Source organism: Megascapheus bottae, chromosome 2 (genome assembly GCF_031878675.1).
Source record: "Megascapheus bottae isolate mThoBot1 chromosome 2, mThoBot2.hap1, whole genome shotgun sequence".
Classification (NCBI taxonomy): Eukaryota; Metazoa; Chordata; class Mammalia; order Rodentia; family Geomyidae; genus Megascapheus; species Megascapheus bottae.
The window spans coordinates 31,784,897-31,802,562 of NC_143510.1; the positions used below are offsets into that span (position 1 = coordinate 31,784,897).

The 17,666-nt window shown below is 37.3% G+C and overlaps 1 protein-coding gene across 4 annotated transcripts in view; it reads left to right on the forward strand.

Annotated features, from left to right (window-relative positions):
- Window positions 1-17,666, forward strand: part of Atxn7 (ataxin 7) — a 125,517-nt gene that overhangs the window by 16,959 nt on the left and 90,892 nt on the right. For all 4 annotated transcript variants that reach the window (XM_090323447.1, XM_090323454.1, XM_090323419.1 and 1 more), the window contains exon 3: window positions 14,296-14,384. The gene's annotated coding sequence lies outside the window, so the exon portion shown is untranslated. The remainder of the gene's footprint in view (window positions 1-14,295; window positions 14,385-17,666) is intronic.

A 17,666-nucleotide genomic window follows, 5' to 3' on the forward strand; every position in this document is an offset into this window, starting at 1 on the left:
ATAAGGAGAAAATGTAGACTTCTCTGTTTAATTAAAATCAATGCTCCTTTTTTTTGTGATTGTCCTAGGAGTCAGTCTTAAAAGAGAAGTTCTTTAATATAGAATTCCATTCCCCTGCTGAGAATACTATTTGCGGATAAGGGAGCAGTTTTAGAGATTTAGAATATGAGATGAAGTTCACCTATATGGAGAGGCAGGTGATCTCTAAATTCATTTCTGAGGAAGTTGGCTAGGTCTAGAAACAGCCTATGGCTTAAACTCTCTGAATTAAGAGAGCTTTGAGTTTGGGAAGAATTGGCCCTACTCACAGACCTATGAGCTGTAAACTGGTGTCAGAGAGTAGAGAGCCTGCTCGCTGGATGGAAGGGTTACTAGTTTTGCAAAATTCTATAAGGAAACCTTGACAAGTGCTACCTCCTGAAAATATTTTTGAAGGAGGAAGTCCCAGTTTGGAGTACATTTTATGCTAGAAATATGTAAGTCCTCCTCATAGTTTTGAATCTCCTACAAAGGACACATTCATTTCATCCCACTTTAGCACCAGAGTCAGTGTTTAAAAAGGAGTTGGCATTTGAGGCAAGGAATGAGTTTTTATGTTCAGCTGTTTAATGCTCTGCTATTGATTTTCTGTGAGAAGTTTGCCATGCCTCTATGGCTGGCAAACTTTTATAATAAATTGCTTAATCTCTTTTCATCTGGAAATTAGGATAATTAAAATATCTACCTTGCCTGTTTGTTAAAAATACCTATGTAATACTTCCTGTAAAATAAGCTTTCAGACGATATTAGCTGCTGCTATTGGAATATACATACTTTTTTTTTTTTTTGTTATAGGGTTTGAACTCTGGGCCTTGGGTGCTGTCCCTGAGCTCTTCAGCTCGAGGCTACTGCCCTACCACTTGAGCTACAGTCCCACTTCCAGTTTACTAGTGTTTAGAGATAAGAGTCTCATGGTCTTTAGTGCCAAGGCTGACTTTGAACCTTGATCCTCAGATCTCAGCCTCCTGAGTAGCTAGGATTATAGGTGTGAGCCACTGCGCCCAGCTGTAACTGACATTTTTTAAGGGCAATGATTTTAGGACATATAAAAATAGTAAAATCAGCAATGGAAAAATGCAATGGCAGTACTAGTGTTTTCTTGCTGTGAAATGTGTGATGTAAGCCTGTGCCAATATTTACAGAACCCATTTTGTGTGCTAGAATTTTTTTCCATGCATTCTCGCCGATTCTGTCCGCTTTACAGATAGGGAAGCCAAGATCTTTTCTGTAATGTTATCAGACAACTGTAGAACTGGACGCTGACTCACTCATACTCCTCTCTAAGCTGTGTATACTTTCAGCATTGTAAAAGCTTGACTTAATCTTCCAACAGCTTCAGCAGCTCTGCTTGGAAGTAAAAATGAGAATTAAGTTGTTACTTTGGAAAAATGGGAATTATCTCCTAAGTATTATATTAATTATAAGCAATAGACATAGGTAGCTGCCTGATACATAGTAGAGCCTCCATAATTTTTTTTGCCAGTCCTGGGACTTGAACTCAGGGCCTGGCCACTGTCTTTGGGTTTTCTCAAGGCTAGGGCTCTACTACTTGAGCCATAGCACTACTTCTGGCTTTTTTTGTGTGTATGTGGTATCAAGGAATTGAACCCAGGGCCTTGTGCAGTCTACCACTAGGCCAAACACTTGGCCCTCAGTAATTTTTTATTGAGTATAAATCTTTATCTGACTGAGAAAAAGGTAGAGAAAACCACTATTATATGCTGACTCTAGCCCATTTTCTATTTTTTTTTAAAGTCTTAGTTCTCTAAAGACTTTAAGCATAGCCTGTTTAACACGGAGTAGTATTTGGAATCTGAGGTGAAAAATTGCCTAGTGTATGTTAAAAGGGAGTAACCCCAGTCTGTGTGAATTACTTAACTCCAGAAAACTATTCACTTCCTACCAAGTGCCTAAGAAGCTCCAAGTTTTGCTCTTATTGTGGCTTATTACTTTATTGTCAAAAAAGAAAAACCAATAACAATAAAATATGCAGAACTCCATAGATGCATATATTTCAGCCAGATTAAACAAATCTGGCTTGTTCAATATTTTGTCTTCCTTTAGATCAGATAATTAAGTATTGACATAAAGGAAATAGCATTTAATATACTAGAAGGAAAATGAAAGATTTCAACACTGGTGGCTCATGCCTGTAATCCACACTACTCAGAAGTTTGAGGATCATAGTTCAAAGCCAACCTGGCCAGGAAGGTCTATGAGATTCTTACTTTTAAATAAAATTTTTTTTTTAATTTTTGGTTACTAAAATGGTGAGGTACAGAGTGGTGTCAGTAACATAAATCAGGTACTGAGTACATTTCTTTTTGGACAACGTCGCTTGACTTTCTCATCTCCAATTAACCACCAAAAAGCTGGAAGTAGGGCTGTGGCTCAAGTGGTAGAATGCTAGCCTTGAGCACAAAGATCAGGGACAGCGCTCAGGACCTGAGTTCAAGCCTCAGGACCATCACAAAAGAGGAGGGAGGAGGAGGAGAAGGACCTGCCAATTCAAGAATATGGATAAAATGTAGGAGACATTATAATAAATGAAATCACCAACCATGCTCAGAAAAACAAAAACAATACGATCTCTATTATATATGGAGACTAGAGATGTTGAACTAGTGGAAACAGTGCAGTGTTGGTTGAGAAGAAAGATGGAAGACGTGACAAGATGCTGGGTTAGATTAAGTTCTGAACATTTATTAAGTTCAGCATAGTGACTATAAAGAATAATGTATACTTGAGGGACGGGAGTTTGGCCTAGTGGTAGGGTGCTTGCCTAGCATGCATGAAGACCGACCTGGGTTCGATTCCTTGGTACCACATACATAGAAAAAAGCTGGAAGTGGTGCTGAGGCTCAAGTGGTAGAGCTCTAGCCTTGAGAAAGTCCAAGGGTAGGGCTCAGACCCTGAGTTCAAGCCTAGTACTGGCAAAAAAAAAAAAAAAAGAATAATGTATACTTGAAAGTTGCTGAGAAGAGACCTTTAATGTTTTTACCATACATAAAAAATATAAACATGAAAAATGATATTTTAATACTTTTAAAATATCCATATGTCAAAATACCATGTTTACACAATAAAACTGGATGAAAATAAAATTTTAACATGTTGGTATTAGATCAGTAACTGCAAAAAGTATACCACAGTTTTATAAGAAGTTAGTAGAGGAAACTGAATGTGGGAAATATAGGAACTGTATAACTTTTGCAACTTGTAGTCTGGAGCTGGTGGCTCATACCTGTAATCCTAGCTACTTGGGAGACAGAAATCAGGATTGCCAGCCCAGGTAAAAATGTTCACAAGACCTAATCTCAACAGAAAAGGCTGAGTATGTCATTCCAACTATGATGGGAATATAAGATAGAAGTATGGCAGTCCAGGCCCACCTGGGCATAAAGTGAGACCCTTTCTCAAAATAATCAGAGCAAAAAGGGCTAAAGGTATGGCTTAAATGGTAGAGAATCTGCCTAGCAAGAGCACAGCATCAAGTTCAAATCTTAGTGCTGGCTAAAATCATCATCATTATCATTGTTACATTTTTTTCCTATATTTAAACTACCCTAAAATTATATTTATTTTATAAAATGTGGCAAGGACAAGAGTCTATAGTTCAATTTTCATCTTACAGAGAGCCTGAAGTAAAAATAACCCTTGATGTTCGGGGCTGATTATGGTGTAAAGTGGGACAATTCTTCCTAACCTTTGTCTTACAAAGTTGTGACAGTTTGTTTGCAAAGTCAGAGAATATGGCATTTCTAAATGTCCTCCTGTGGAATTTCCTACTGGCATGACTTTTTTCCCCTCTTTGCTTCTGCCCAGTAGCAGTCCCTTGAGTGGCATTTGCTGTCCTAGTTAATCAGAGGATAGGAGAAATGAAAAACTCTCCTCTTCCCCCTCCCACGAACTTTCAATGGGCACTGGAAATGTAGGTCAAATTGCATCATTGTAGAGAGGAACAAGCAGGAAGGTATTAGGGAAGAGCTGCCAACCTCTCTTTAGATTCGGAGTCATGATGAACAAGCCCACTTAGGTATGAGGTTCGGGAACCAGTGGGCTACTCTTGTTTATGATGCAGTCCCAGAGTGTTACATTTCAGTCAGTGATAAAAATGGTCTTTGTCTAGAACACTAGAGAAAGCAACTTACATTGGCTTTTGTTTAATTAGAATTATAGAATTATTTTGTTGCTTATTTATTGTTGATATATTGCAACCATTTAGATTTATTTAGTAAGATGCCTGGATTATAAAAACTGTTGCCATATGTTCAGAAAAATCATTTGTTTAGCAATCTCATAAGTCTAATAATGTATTTTGAGAATTATTTATAATCAGATGTTCAGTGATCTTGATTAGCATACAAAAACCGTAAAATGATTTTTTTTTTTTGCCAGTCCTGGGCTTGAGCTCAGGGTCTGAGCACTGTCCTTGGACTTTCTCAAGGCTAGAGCTCTAGCACTTGAGCCTCAGCACCACTTCCGGCTTTTTCTATATATGTGGTACCAAGGAATCGAACCCGGGTCTTCGTGCATGCTAGGCAAGCACTTTAACCACTAGACCAAACTCCCGGCTGTATAATGAATTTTTTAAGTTATGTTTCAAGTATGCTGCTCTGTGCCTATGTCTGTTTTTAATGGTAACTTTAAGATACACAAAGTTTTAAACTTTATAAACTTTAAGATATAAGAAGTTATAGCCAGGCTCAGTGGCTCACACCTGCAATCCAAACTACTTAGGATGCTGAGATCTGAAGATCATTGTGAATGAGAGACTCTCATCTCCAGTTAATCACTAGAAAATGGGAAGTGGGGCTGTGGCTCAAGGGATAGGGCGGTAGCCTAAAGCTGAAGAGCTCAGGGACAGTGCCCAAGCCCCAAATTCAAGCCCCATGATCCACAAAAAAGAAAATTGTAAGATTCAGGCTTTAGTTTTAGACATTGTGTGTGTTTTCTCCTCCTTTGCAAGACATTCAGTTATTGGCTGCCACAATTTCCTTGTTACTGACATTGTCATAAGCGATAAGTATTCTGATAACAACTTACCTGATAATTGCTCAGATTTTACTCCCATCTTACTGCTATCAAAACAAAACAAAACCAAAAACCCAAAAATGTTCATTTAGTTATAAAATGGAAGACCAGGAGATAAAATATTTAAATGGGTTGAGTTTTTTAATCTTATAAGTTAAATAAATTGTATTGTAAAATATGTTTGTAATTCAGCATCCTTTTGAATACCTAGACTACCCACAAAAGGTCCTGGGTATAGGACCTTATTGGTCTTACATACAATAAGAATAGGTCTTATTGTACATAATACCTTCTCACACTAGAAAATTGGCATTGGTATCAGATATATCTTCTGTCATTTATCGTGTAGGTGTTTTCATATAACCATTACCATAATCCCCATATGGAACTGTTCCACCTTTGAAGACATCTACCCACCATTCCCTGAACTGTAGTACCTTTGCTCTTAATTCTCACATCCCCTATTTCCTATAGCCATTAAATTGGCCTCCAGCTTTCACAGGTTTTCATTTTTGGAGTGCTATATAAAATCTTGTGAAATTGTTCTTTTTTCCACTCAGAGTTTTTAAAAAGTAAAAAATACCTGGTAAACTTCTATAGAGCTATTTTTAAAAGTATTTCTGAGGGTCATTTAAAAAAACAAAACAAAGATTGTAACCTAGAGTTTGGCTTGCTGATATTTAAAGCTATAAACTTGTTAGTTCATGTGACCCAAACACTGCTATACTCAATTTGAGCAGCAGCTGAAGTCAAGTATGCCAGGGAAATAGTTGATTCAGCATTAACCTTATGTGTGTTCTCTCTTCCCTCTCCCTCTCTCCCTCCTCCATTTTTTCCTCTCCCAGTCTTGGGCTTGAGCTCAGGGCCTCATCGCTGTCCTTGGGCTTTCTTAAGGCTAGAGCTCTACCACTTGAGCCGCAGTGCCACTTGCGGCTTTTTCTATGTATGTGGTACTGAGGAACCGAACCTGGGTCTTTGTGCATGCTAGGCAAGCACTCTACCACTAGGCCAAACTCCTGGCCCTGCCTTTTATTTTGTCAGTTCTGGGGCTTGAACTCAGGCCCTGAACACTATCCTTTGGCTTCCTCAAGGATAGAACTCTACTACTTTAGCCATGGTATCACTTCCTGCTTTTTTCATGTATATGGAACACAGGAATTGAACCCAGGTGTTCATGCATGCTAGGCCAAACTCCCAGCCCCACCCTCTCTATTTTTTAATTGTATTGGATGCTAGGCAGGCATGATATTGTTGAGCCACCCTTCCATCCCCATTTTTGTATCAATTATTTTTATGATTTGGTCTTGTTTACTTCCCACCTGGGCATGTGCCTGAACCTTCACCTACCTGTGATGGCTTCCCATTCTTGCTGGGATAACAGGTGTAGGCCACTGCATCCAGCTTCCTTTCAGTATAGATGGAGTCCTGCAGACTCTTCTGCCAGCACTAGCCTGGCATCATGATCCTCTCAATCTTAGCCTCATGTGTCTTAGGATGACAGGTACATGCTACTGATTCCAGCTATGGGTTAAGAAGGAACCTCCTGAACTTCTCTGCCTGACCTGGCCTTAAACCTCCTAAGTAGTTATGATAACAGATATGAACCACCAGCATTCGACTTTCTTATTGTATACTGTGATATGCTAAAGTTAAATGGGAATTTACCCTGTGAAAACCTCTTCCCATTAATAAGTAGATAGTACAGTTGATCAGCAGAAATATGAAGTATTTCACCTAGAAAGATCTGACTGCATTTGTGTTTCATTTCATCTTGAAAGGATTTCAAAGGAGGAAAATTTTTGAAACAATATTTAAATGAACAGTCATTAAAATATTTGCATTAGAAGACTAATCTAAACATGGTGTCACCATATAAAATCTAGTGTCTGCCTCTTGTTCATGATGATTTGAGTAGGTAATGCAGTTTGGTTAAATGAGAATTGGAGTCAGTCAGCCTGAGAACCAACATCTTTTCCTGATGCTATTCTTTTGTTAAAGTATACAGAAAATATTCTAGGATGTATAAGAAGGCTATAATTAATGAAGCCATGTGGCCAAACTGATGAGCTTGACAGGAGATAGCAAGTCCTTAGGTGCTACTCTGCAGCTCCTGTCAGTGACAGAGGATGTGAGCACTGGCCCTCGGCTTGCACACCTGTTTCTGAAGGGTCACTATAGATTCTTATGAATGGAAAAACTTTGTAACTGGCAACTGATTTTCAATTGGATTTTAGACAAATTTCTAATAGGAAACTATTCTTTATAATTAAAAGTATCTTGTACTTAACAAATTAGCATTTTTCTACAAATAAGTTGTCTTTTTTGTTGTTGTTTTCAAGCATACATGAAGTAGCTATGGGACAAGGGAAAAGAAACAAGTGTTTGTTAACTACCAACTGTATTCTGGTCACTGTACTAAGTGTTTATGTACATTCACAGTTGTAATTACAATATTGAGAAGTTATAGGCTAGACATGGTGAGTCACACCTCTAATCCTAGCTACTTGGGAGGCAGAAATCAGGAGGATCACAATTTAGGCAAAAGGTTAGCAGATCCTATCTTGAAAGGACAACCTAGCATGGTGATTTAGTTTCAGCTATGCAAGAAGCAGAAGCAGGAGGATGAGGGTGGCCCAGGTAAAATTTAGGAGATTCTATCTGAAAAAATGGAACTAAAAGCAAAAAGAACTTGAGGTGTGACTCAAGAAGTAAAGTCTTTGGTTTGTAAGGGCTAGGCCTTTAACTCAAACCCTATACTTTCAAAAAAAAAAAAAGCAGGAGAAGGAAAAATTACATTAATGGTACTAAATGGGGGACCTAAAATGAACAATATACAGACTATTTATAAGGAAGATTATTTGATCATATTTACTTAAGGAGATCTGTTACCTCCTATGTATGCATGCATATATTTGTGTAACTATCATGTTATTTACATGCATATTTAGAAAAAATAGTATGTTCCTATTAACTAATTTGAATATTTATTCCAAGTGTGAAATGATTTGAAATATGCTGTTGTCAAAATTACCCTTTTTTCTCTTAACTGTTTTCTACATGAAATATTTTGAAAACAAGAAAAATGAATTAACTATGCAAGTGAAAATTGGTCAGTCCTTTAATGCAACATGTGTAATAACACATCACATAATTATATAGTAGGTTTTTCAAATTATAAATGCTACAGGTATTCAGAGGAGAGGAGATCCCTGAGTTGTTGTGTATAAAATGCAGATATCTCTTACAGAACTGTATAAAACACTATTCAAAAATGAGGAAACAAGGCCAATACTAAAGCTACCAGGACAACCATATTCATTGCAGCATTATTTAGCATAGCCAAGATATGGAACCAGCCCACATGCCCCTCAGTAAATGAATGGATTAAGAAAATGTGATATATATATATATATATATACACAATGGAATTATATGCTTCCATCAGAAAGAATAATATTGCCCCATTCATAAGGAAGTAGAAAAGACCTGGAAAAAATTATATTAAGTGAAGTAAGCAGGCCCAAAGAAATGTAAGTTGCACAGTTTCCCTCATTTGTAATAATTAGAATATGTTTATGAAATTCTTAGCAGAGGATCACAATAGTCAAATTGCTAGGTGCATATGACCATATATAATGAAACATATCAAAATGAACTCCAAGAATGGGAAAATAGAGGTTTTTACTATATATTGTTTACACTCATTTCTGTTTTTTTATTTTTTTGTTTTTCTGTATCATTTGTCTTGTATATAAGTTTATGTGATCCACAGACAGGAAAGAGAACCTCAGAAACAGGAGAACAGAGGATGAACTAATTCAATAAAGATACTGGACACTATGTTGGAAATCAGTTTGTGGAAGAGGGATTTCAGGAGGGGAGATGGGGAGAAAATTAGGGAGGAGGAAGAGGAGGAGGTAAATGTTTAAAAATAAATGTACTGATTACCTTACTATGTAACCGTAATTCCCTGGTTTGTCACATTTACATTTTTTTTTTTTTTTTGCCAGTCTTGTGGCTTAATTCAGGTCCTAAGCACTGTCCTTTGACACTTTTGCCTAGTACTGTGCCACTTGAGCCACAGCACCACTTCTGGCTTTTCCTATGTATGTGGTACCAAGGAATCAAACCTGGGACTGATAATAATACTATATTAGGGTATGCCTACTTCTAAAAGAAATACATATTTGCTTCTTGTTCAAGCTCTGTGTTGATAGGCAAGGAGCCTCTTGTTCCTCTCAGTTTTCAAAAGTGAATTGTGTGGCTCAGCTCACCTACTTAGGTGCCTGAGTCTTGTCCATTTTAACAGAAGAGAGGATGGGAGATACTGGGATGAAGTCCCAGAGATTTTGGGGACCTAACCTGGAAATGAATCCTAGTAGTTTTTTTTAGTGGTAGGCACAGACCATGTTGATGAACAGAAGTAGGATCGTTTTAAACTTGCCTCTAGTATGTGACTGGTTTTTCTTGTACTTCTCTGTACCTGCCTTACTTTGTTGTTAAAGGAGTATGGTAAGAATTCCTATCTCCCCTCTTCCTATAAGCAGCCCGAGGTGATCTGTGACCATTCTCTAGACCCAGAAAACCCCACAAAATCATTCAAGTCAAGAGATTCAAATCTTCGTGTTCACTTTAAGAACACCAGAGAAACATCCCAGGCCCTCAAGGGTATGTGTATCTGAAAAGCTACAAAGTATCTGAAAGACACAACTTTAAAGGAGCAGTGTGTGCCATTTAGGTGTTAGAGTGGTGGAGTTGGCAGGTGTGCCCAGGCCAGAGTGGGGTTGGACACAGGGTCATTGGCCAAAAAGAGTGCTGAGTTTCTGCTGCACATGCTTAAGAACACAGAGAGTAGTGTTTGAACTGAAGGGTTTAGATGTAAACTCCCTGGTCATTGAACACTTGGGTGAACAAAGCACCCAAGATGCGCTGATGAACTTACAGAGCCCGTGGTAACCCATACATGAGCTCCCCGTGCCACATTGAGATGATCCTTACTGAAAAAGGAACAAATTGTTCCTAAACCAGAAGAGGAAGTTGCACAGAAGAAAAAGGTATCCCAAGAGAAACTTGAAGAAACAAAAACTTATGGCATGAAAGTAAATCTATCATAAAATAAATGCAAATAACTGAATTTTATCATTATTTTTAAAAAAAGAATTCCTTACTCCCCTCTATCTGTGGATATATGCAAAGTGTTAGTACTGGAGATGTACTGTTACTATTTTCTTGTACATTTTTGTAAGTTGACTTTGTAATTTGTTTTTCTTGTGCAAGCACTGAGGCTTGAACTCAGGGCCTGGGTTTCTTAGTGATTTCATTTAAGGTTAGCACTCTACTACTTTAACCACAGCTGTAATTCTGGCCTTTTGATGCTTAATTGGCGTTAAGAGTTGCACATACTTTCTTTCCTGGACTGGTTTTAAGACACAGTCTTCAGGTCTCAGTTTCATGAGTAGCTAGGATTATAAGCATGAACTATCAGTGCTTCTTTATCTTTCCTGTTTTCCTTCTTTCCTTCTTTTCCTTCCTTCCTTCTTTTCCTTCCTTCCTTCCTTCCTTCCTTCCTTCCTTCCTTCCTTCCTTCCTTCCTTCCTTCCTTCTTCCCTCCCCCCCCCTTGCTTGCTTCCCCCCTCCTTGCAATACTCGGGATTGAACTTAGGACCTCATGCTTGCAGACATTCTACCACTTGAGCTATACCACCAACCTGAACTTTGTAATCTGATTTGATCAGGTTTTATAAGTGACAAATTGTAGAAATACTGGGAACCTCCCTATATTTTTAGTCTTCATTTAGGCTTATGGTGAAATAGGGCACTGTAACAAAAACTGATGGATAAAATGTCTTGTTGACCCTCCCTCAGCTGAAAGGAAGAGAGAGCCTTTTAACCACTGAATCCTGCGAGAAATAGCATTATTCTAGATGAGCTTGAGATGGAAAAATCTGTGCATATGAAATGATAAAGGTATAAGGGACAGCTGTTGTGAACCTATTTTGAAAACTCAGGGACTTAATATAGTATAGCTATGTTGATGCTGTCAGAAAGTAAAGCTCCTTTAACAGCAAGTTAAACTCCATGTGAGGGGTTACATGAAGTGTTGGGAAAACCTTAGAACAGACTGTAGGAAATGAAATGTATCTCTGAAATCCAGGCCAGAGTTGAAGAAACTCTTTCTTATAATCTGTGTAGGCCAAAGCCAAACATTGGTGTGTTATTAGCCACTTAATGCTCATGGAAGTGACTTGAGAGCAGTCCTTATTAGTGGCAGCTTCTGACTGACCTTAGAAGAGGGGGATATTCAGTTGGTCCATTGAAAAAGGGTTATGCAGAGAAGAGGATTTCATTAAATATGTCAGGGGAAGGAAAGTAAGTGATGCAGCCAGCTGGGTACTTTGGAAGGTACTGCTCAGTGACAAAAGGCACTGCATCAGCCTCTGTCTCCTTGCAGGAGAGCTGATCGTATGGCCAGATTTTTGGACTTTCTAAGAGAAACTGGGAATTTGAGATTGGGCAATGCTTCCTTAGTTTTAGATTGGCAACCAAGTTCTATATTCTTTTTTAATGAGTATTGAAGACAAAGCCAGTTAATTGTATGCAGTAAGTTTGAAAGGGTGGAAAGAATATGCAGTTCTGGCAGTTAGGTAGCTCAGCCACTATGCTACTGAATGTGCTGCAGCTCCAATGTCAAGCATTGTACATGACAAGGAGCATATACTGAATATATGAGTACTGGATATATAAATCAGCATAGGTAAACCTGTCTTGCCTTCAGACTTTTTCATGGCCAGAATTTGGAATCAGCCTTCAAGGTTTCAGGTTTGTCCCCAGCTCTGACTCACAAGATAGGGAGGGTCAAGTCAAACTGAGTCATGCTCCCTGGAGGCCCACCTGTCATGGTCTTTTCCTCTCCAGGCCTCCAAAAGCACCTAGAGTGCCAGTGTCATATTAAAATTTGATTGTAGTTTACAAGTTAAAATTTAAGAAAAGCTTTTTACTGTTAAATTGCAAACCAAGACTGGTTTGGCTTATCATGCTTTTCCTTCCTCTTTAGTAGGTTTTTGCTTAATTTTGAGTAAGTTGTACTATTATATAACAAGAGATGATGCAGATTCTTAGAAGTACATGGAATTGTTACTTCTAGACAAACCATTTTCTTTGTAAAAGTCAATGTAGCACTACCTGTATATGTGTGGGTTTTTCTATGTTTAAAGTGAGTGAGTGATGGGAGATGTTTCTAAACTGATTCCTATTCCACAATATATTCTTCTCTCTCCTCTACCCCTTAAAATCAAAGCAGAATAAAGCTGAACCTGTATTTCTCAGGACTTTCAGTTAAGTTATATCCTTTGTTACTATTCTCGTCTACTGTTACTATCATCTTTAGAATAGTATTTTTTTTTCTTTTTTGTTGGTATTGGGGATTGAACTCAGGACCTAGGAACTGTCCTTGAGCACTTTTGTTCAAGGGTAATGTTCTGCCACTTGAGCCACAGCACCACTTCTGCCTTTTTCTGTGTATGTGGTATTGAGAAATCAAACCCAGGGCTTTATGCATGTTAGGCAAGCATTCTATCACTAGGCCATACTCTTGGCCCCAGAAATTACTATTTTTAAATGCTTATTGTTAATAAATGCCACTACTATTTTCCCCAGTGATTTCCTGTAAAGCATTTTAAAAAGTATACAGGATAGTTACTGGTGAATTATTTTAAAGCTAAAACTAACTGAGAAAGATTGTATAGCATCCAAAAGCTAGTAACTTTCTAGGAATATTTGAAGAAAGAGCTTGAAGCTCCTAATGGAAAATTGAAAAAATGGCTTGATTTAGTGAAATCAATATAAGATCTAATCTGATGACTCTGTTGTGGCTACTCTAAAGGAATCTGCATCAGGGAGGTGAATGGTTACGTCAAACACCATGTCTGTGTCAACTGTCTCTCACAGTAATTTGTAGTTTACTTTGAGTGATTTTTGCATAACTATAAAATGTCAAGCACGCAAAAATTAAATTTGGTTCAAGACAGGCATGTTAAGTTAGACAGAAAAGGAGCACTGAAATGGAAATCTGAAAATTTTAAATGATACAGACTGGCAAAGAATTAGAAATCTGGAGAAGAGAAACATCTGGCTTCCTAAGATTTAGGAATGGTTTTAGGCATTACTGAGTAGCCTTTTGTGGGAAAATAAAAATGAAACTTTTTCAAAACAGAAAAACGTATATGATCCAAGAATAACCTAAAAGTCAGCAAAAGTACTAATGGATGCATGTATGAAAAACATGATGTGAGTGTTCAATAAGTAACTGTCGGAGATATTTCATTAGTATCTTAGGATCTCAAGCATAGAAATGCTTGCATTAGAATTTTACAGTATGTAGAAATAAATAAAAGTTGAGTGACACAATTTTCCTACTCCAACCTGGCTAGTGGAGATTTTAGGAGAGAGTATTTGTAGTGAATTTTCCATAAGAAAATCATTCTGCCCTGTGATTTGTACTTTGACAAAATCTGCCCCATGAAAGTGTCATCTAACTTGAAAACCAGCTTAATTTCTTACTCTGGTTTGTTAATCTCCTATCCTCTGCCTTGACCTCATTGCTTCTCCCCAAATTAAATAGTACCCTATTCTGTGTGAAATGTGTATACTGCAATTACAAAGATAATGTAGTGCCTAGCTTTGTGCCTTTAGGCAGATAGGTTGAGTTTTTGCTTCAATTAAAGTGTTTTGTATTGCTTTTATTGCTGAGTGATAAAGGACTGAGGGAGCTTTCTAACTTATGTGTGTGTGTGTGTGTGTGTGTGTGTGTGTGTGTATGCGTATCTGTGTGCACACGTGCACACATGTGTTTTAAATCTGTGATTCTGGTAGTTTTCATAGAAACTGGCTTCCAAATAGCTGTTTTTAAAATTAAGTGAAAACTCATTAGTAGCAAATTATGCCCAATGATTTTAAGCCCCAGGAGGTTGACTCTTTGTACATATTAAGCAGTCATTTGTACTTAGTTTATTATAAATATAGCCAGTTAAGTTCATTGTAAAAAGAATGAGTTGCATTTGTTGTCAAATTGATATAGTTCCTTGGATTTTAACAATTTGACATTTCAAGGCACATGTAGTGATTTTTTTTCCATCTGGTAACTAATAAGATTATACATTTCTGATTAACTTTATATCCACTGGTTCATCCTATTGCCTTATAATATTCTTTTAATCTGAACAGAATTACGAAGAAAGAGCTTCCACAATTGCAGCAAATGAAGATTCACTGGTAAAACAATCAGGAATTTTGGCCTGCCCTCCAAAGCAAAGGTAACTAAGTAAGATCTTGAGTTTAAGCATAACCTGAGTATTATTTTCTTAATATAACATGACAATGAATGATTGGAGTATGATATATTTAGATGTTGTTTCTCAACACAAAATCTGATCAATAACACTGTCTTCCACATACTTTCATTAAAGCTTACAGATTGTAGAACAAGATAACCACTCATCTTCCATTCCATACCCACTTGTTCTTAAGATGCTTTCCACAAGTCTGATGGTTTTCTTCCAAATGAAGCTCCCTTGGGTCTTCATTTCTTCTTCCCCCTCACAGTGTAAATCCAGCTACTCAGATCAGGGGGGATCCTAGGCAAGACTATGAAACAGGAAGTTCTTCAAGCATAATGTCTGTTGCCAGTGCCTTTGCCGAGACTTGCAGACAGTTCTGCACTTATCAGTAGTGCCATTTTGTTTTAAAAATTGCAGCCATCTTGGCCACTGTGCATTTCCTATAGGGGGGAGAATAGTTTTACAGTGTGTGGAAAAAGGCAAGAGTTCTTAGAAGAGGTTTGATTTTTTTTTTTAATTCATCTTCTGAGGACTTAAAATTCAAGATACAATTTAAGATGAGTCATTGAAGGCTAAAACTGAACAGATTCCAAACAGGAAAACTTAAGGAATTTCAGCTTCTGGAATTGATCATACTTAGGCAACAAATGTGATGTCTCAATCAGGTTCTAAGCAACTGCAGCAGAGATGGAAACATGTTGTACAAGACTCGCGTTGATCTATGAAGATAACATTTTTATCATTACCAAACCAAGACATGGCTTCAGGAAGAATGTGATACTTTTAGATATTTAAAAGAACAGTTCAGATATTTAAAAGAACAGTTTAAGCAGCTATAAAGCCTCCATCCTTAAAATAGGCCTTTAAAATTCTCCTGGTCTACACCAAAACACTACAAGTAGACTGTAGCTTAACTGATAGAGCACTAGCCTTAAGCAAAAAGCTCAAGACCAATGCATAAACCCTGAGTTCAAGGCCTAGGACTGGCACAAACAAACCAATATTCTGATCTGGTGAAAAATCAGAAATACAGAAGCACCATTCAGTGATTACCAAAGTCATCACAGTGGAAGGTGTTTATTGTGGTGTAAAACAAGAATCAGAGCTGTCCTGAATGGTGATAAGCCACTGACCAAAGTAGACTGGGAAGACAGTACAAGAGGAAACTTTATTTGACAGATTGCCAAAGTAGCTCTTTAGTTCAGAACTCATTACTAAGTATCTCCTGTATATACAGGGATTATGGCAGTAAGAAAAAAAATGAATAGGGGATTTCCATGAACAATAATTATAACTTAACCTTTTGTTAATACCATACTGATGAAAAGATTAAATGACACTGGCAAGGAGGGATAAAGAAGAGTCATAGACTCAAAATTCAGTAGGGTCAAGAATAAAGAGAAAAGGTGGGACAGGATGGAATTGTGAGGAACTCACTAAGGACAAATCAGTAAATCAAAGAGATAAAGATTCTGCTTTTGATTTTATACTTTCCTTTTAAAATATTAAAAAATAAGAATTATATATATTTAGTATACACAAATATTGTGGAATGACTAAATTGACTTAGGTATCTCTCTCTCTCTCTCTCTCTCTCTTCCTCTCTTTCTCTCTCTCACACACACACACATACACACACACAACCCATATATTTGTAATCATCTTTTTGTGATTAAATCTTAGAATCATAAACATGAGCCATGGTTACCTGACTTACACATTTTAAGAGAAACAGAAGAGAGCAAATATAAGTAATCACGTTATATATTATGTCATAATTATAATTAGTTAGATAAAAGATCAAGATAAGAATTGGTGAAGTCATAAGAAGTAGAACTTAAATTTTTAAATGGCAGTTTTCAACGCAGACAGGTGAGATTTGAGCATTAAGGATGAAAGACTGACCCATTTCTCTTTCATGCTCTCTGGAAGTGAGCAAATAGCCAGTGTGGACTGTACTAGCTGTGCAAATAAGAGAAAAGAGGAAACCATCTCTAAGTGAGAAATTGGGAAAAAATGATAAGGCAAATAGGGAACAATGCCAGTTATAAGGCCACTTGAATAGGCTTTTTCTTTTATTCTGATAGAAGTGGATCACCCCTGCAAAGTTCTGCACCGAGGAGTGACTTGATCTGGTGGTTGCTACATTAAAATCAGTTGTAGGGACAAAGTTAAAGAACTATGAAATGAGTTAAGCTGTGACTATAAACCAGACAAGAGATAATGTTGTCAGACTTCTAAAAATTTTAAGGGAAATGAAATGTGAACTATAAAGAATAATTCAATGAAGTTTTCAATGTGAACTAATTTAAGGAAAGTACCCAGTTCCAGTGAAACTCAGTAAAAGAGTAAGTCTCCTCTCTCTCTTGGTAGTTTCTCACTTCAGTTATAGAATTTGTAAAGAAAATCAGAGGAAGTTGAGAGCTCTTGGTCAGGCAAAACTGGGGAAGAGAAAATTGACCTAACACCCAAGTGAAAACTAGTTTTTGGTTAGCTCATGAGGTAAAGAAAGATAAGAGACAATGATTTCGGTCAGGCAAAGCTGGGGAAGAGAAAACTGACCTAACACCCAAGTGAAAACTAGTTTTTGGTTAGCTCATGAGGTAAAGAAAGATAAGAGACAATGGTATGCTTCTATTCCCAATTGCTACAGAGTGGCAACGACTCAAATACCTATCAACTGATGAATGGATGAATGACATGTGATAGACAGATAGACAGACAGACAGACAGATAGATAACATATCCATTGGGTTATCAGTGGAGGGCTGGAGTTGTTGCTCAGTGGGAAAGAACATGCTGAAGATGTGTAAAGCTCTGGGTTCAACCTCCAGTAGAGAAGGAAAAAAAAATTCTAGTAGATTTTAGGAAATGACAGATACTCCCAACCTTGTAAGTACCTTGCCTCTGTCCATTCATGCATACATTTCCTAATGTTTTTATTAATCAGGTGCAATAAGATATTAGTAATAAAATCTAACAATTACAGTATACTGGAAGACTTATGTAAATATTGCTGACTCCCTCTTTGTCAGAATAGCTTACTATATTACTGTCTCAATTCTTGTGCTGATGTAAGTTAATAAAATTGGCTGCTTTGTAGCATAGTGTTAGGCTATAATGAAAGGATTTCTTAAACATCACATGACAGTCTGGTAACTGAGAATACTTACCTATGAATAATGGGCAAGTAGTATCAACAACATAAATACATTGGAGAATGGAATGATTCTTATTCTAGACACACTGTTGCAGAAT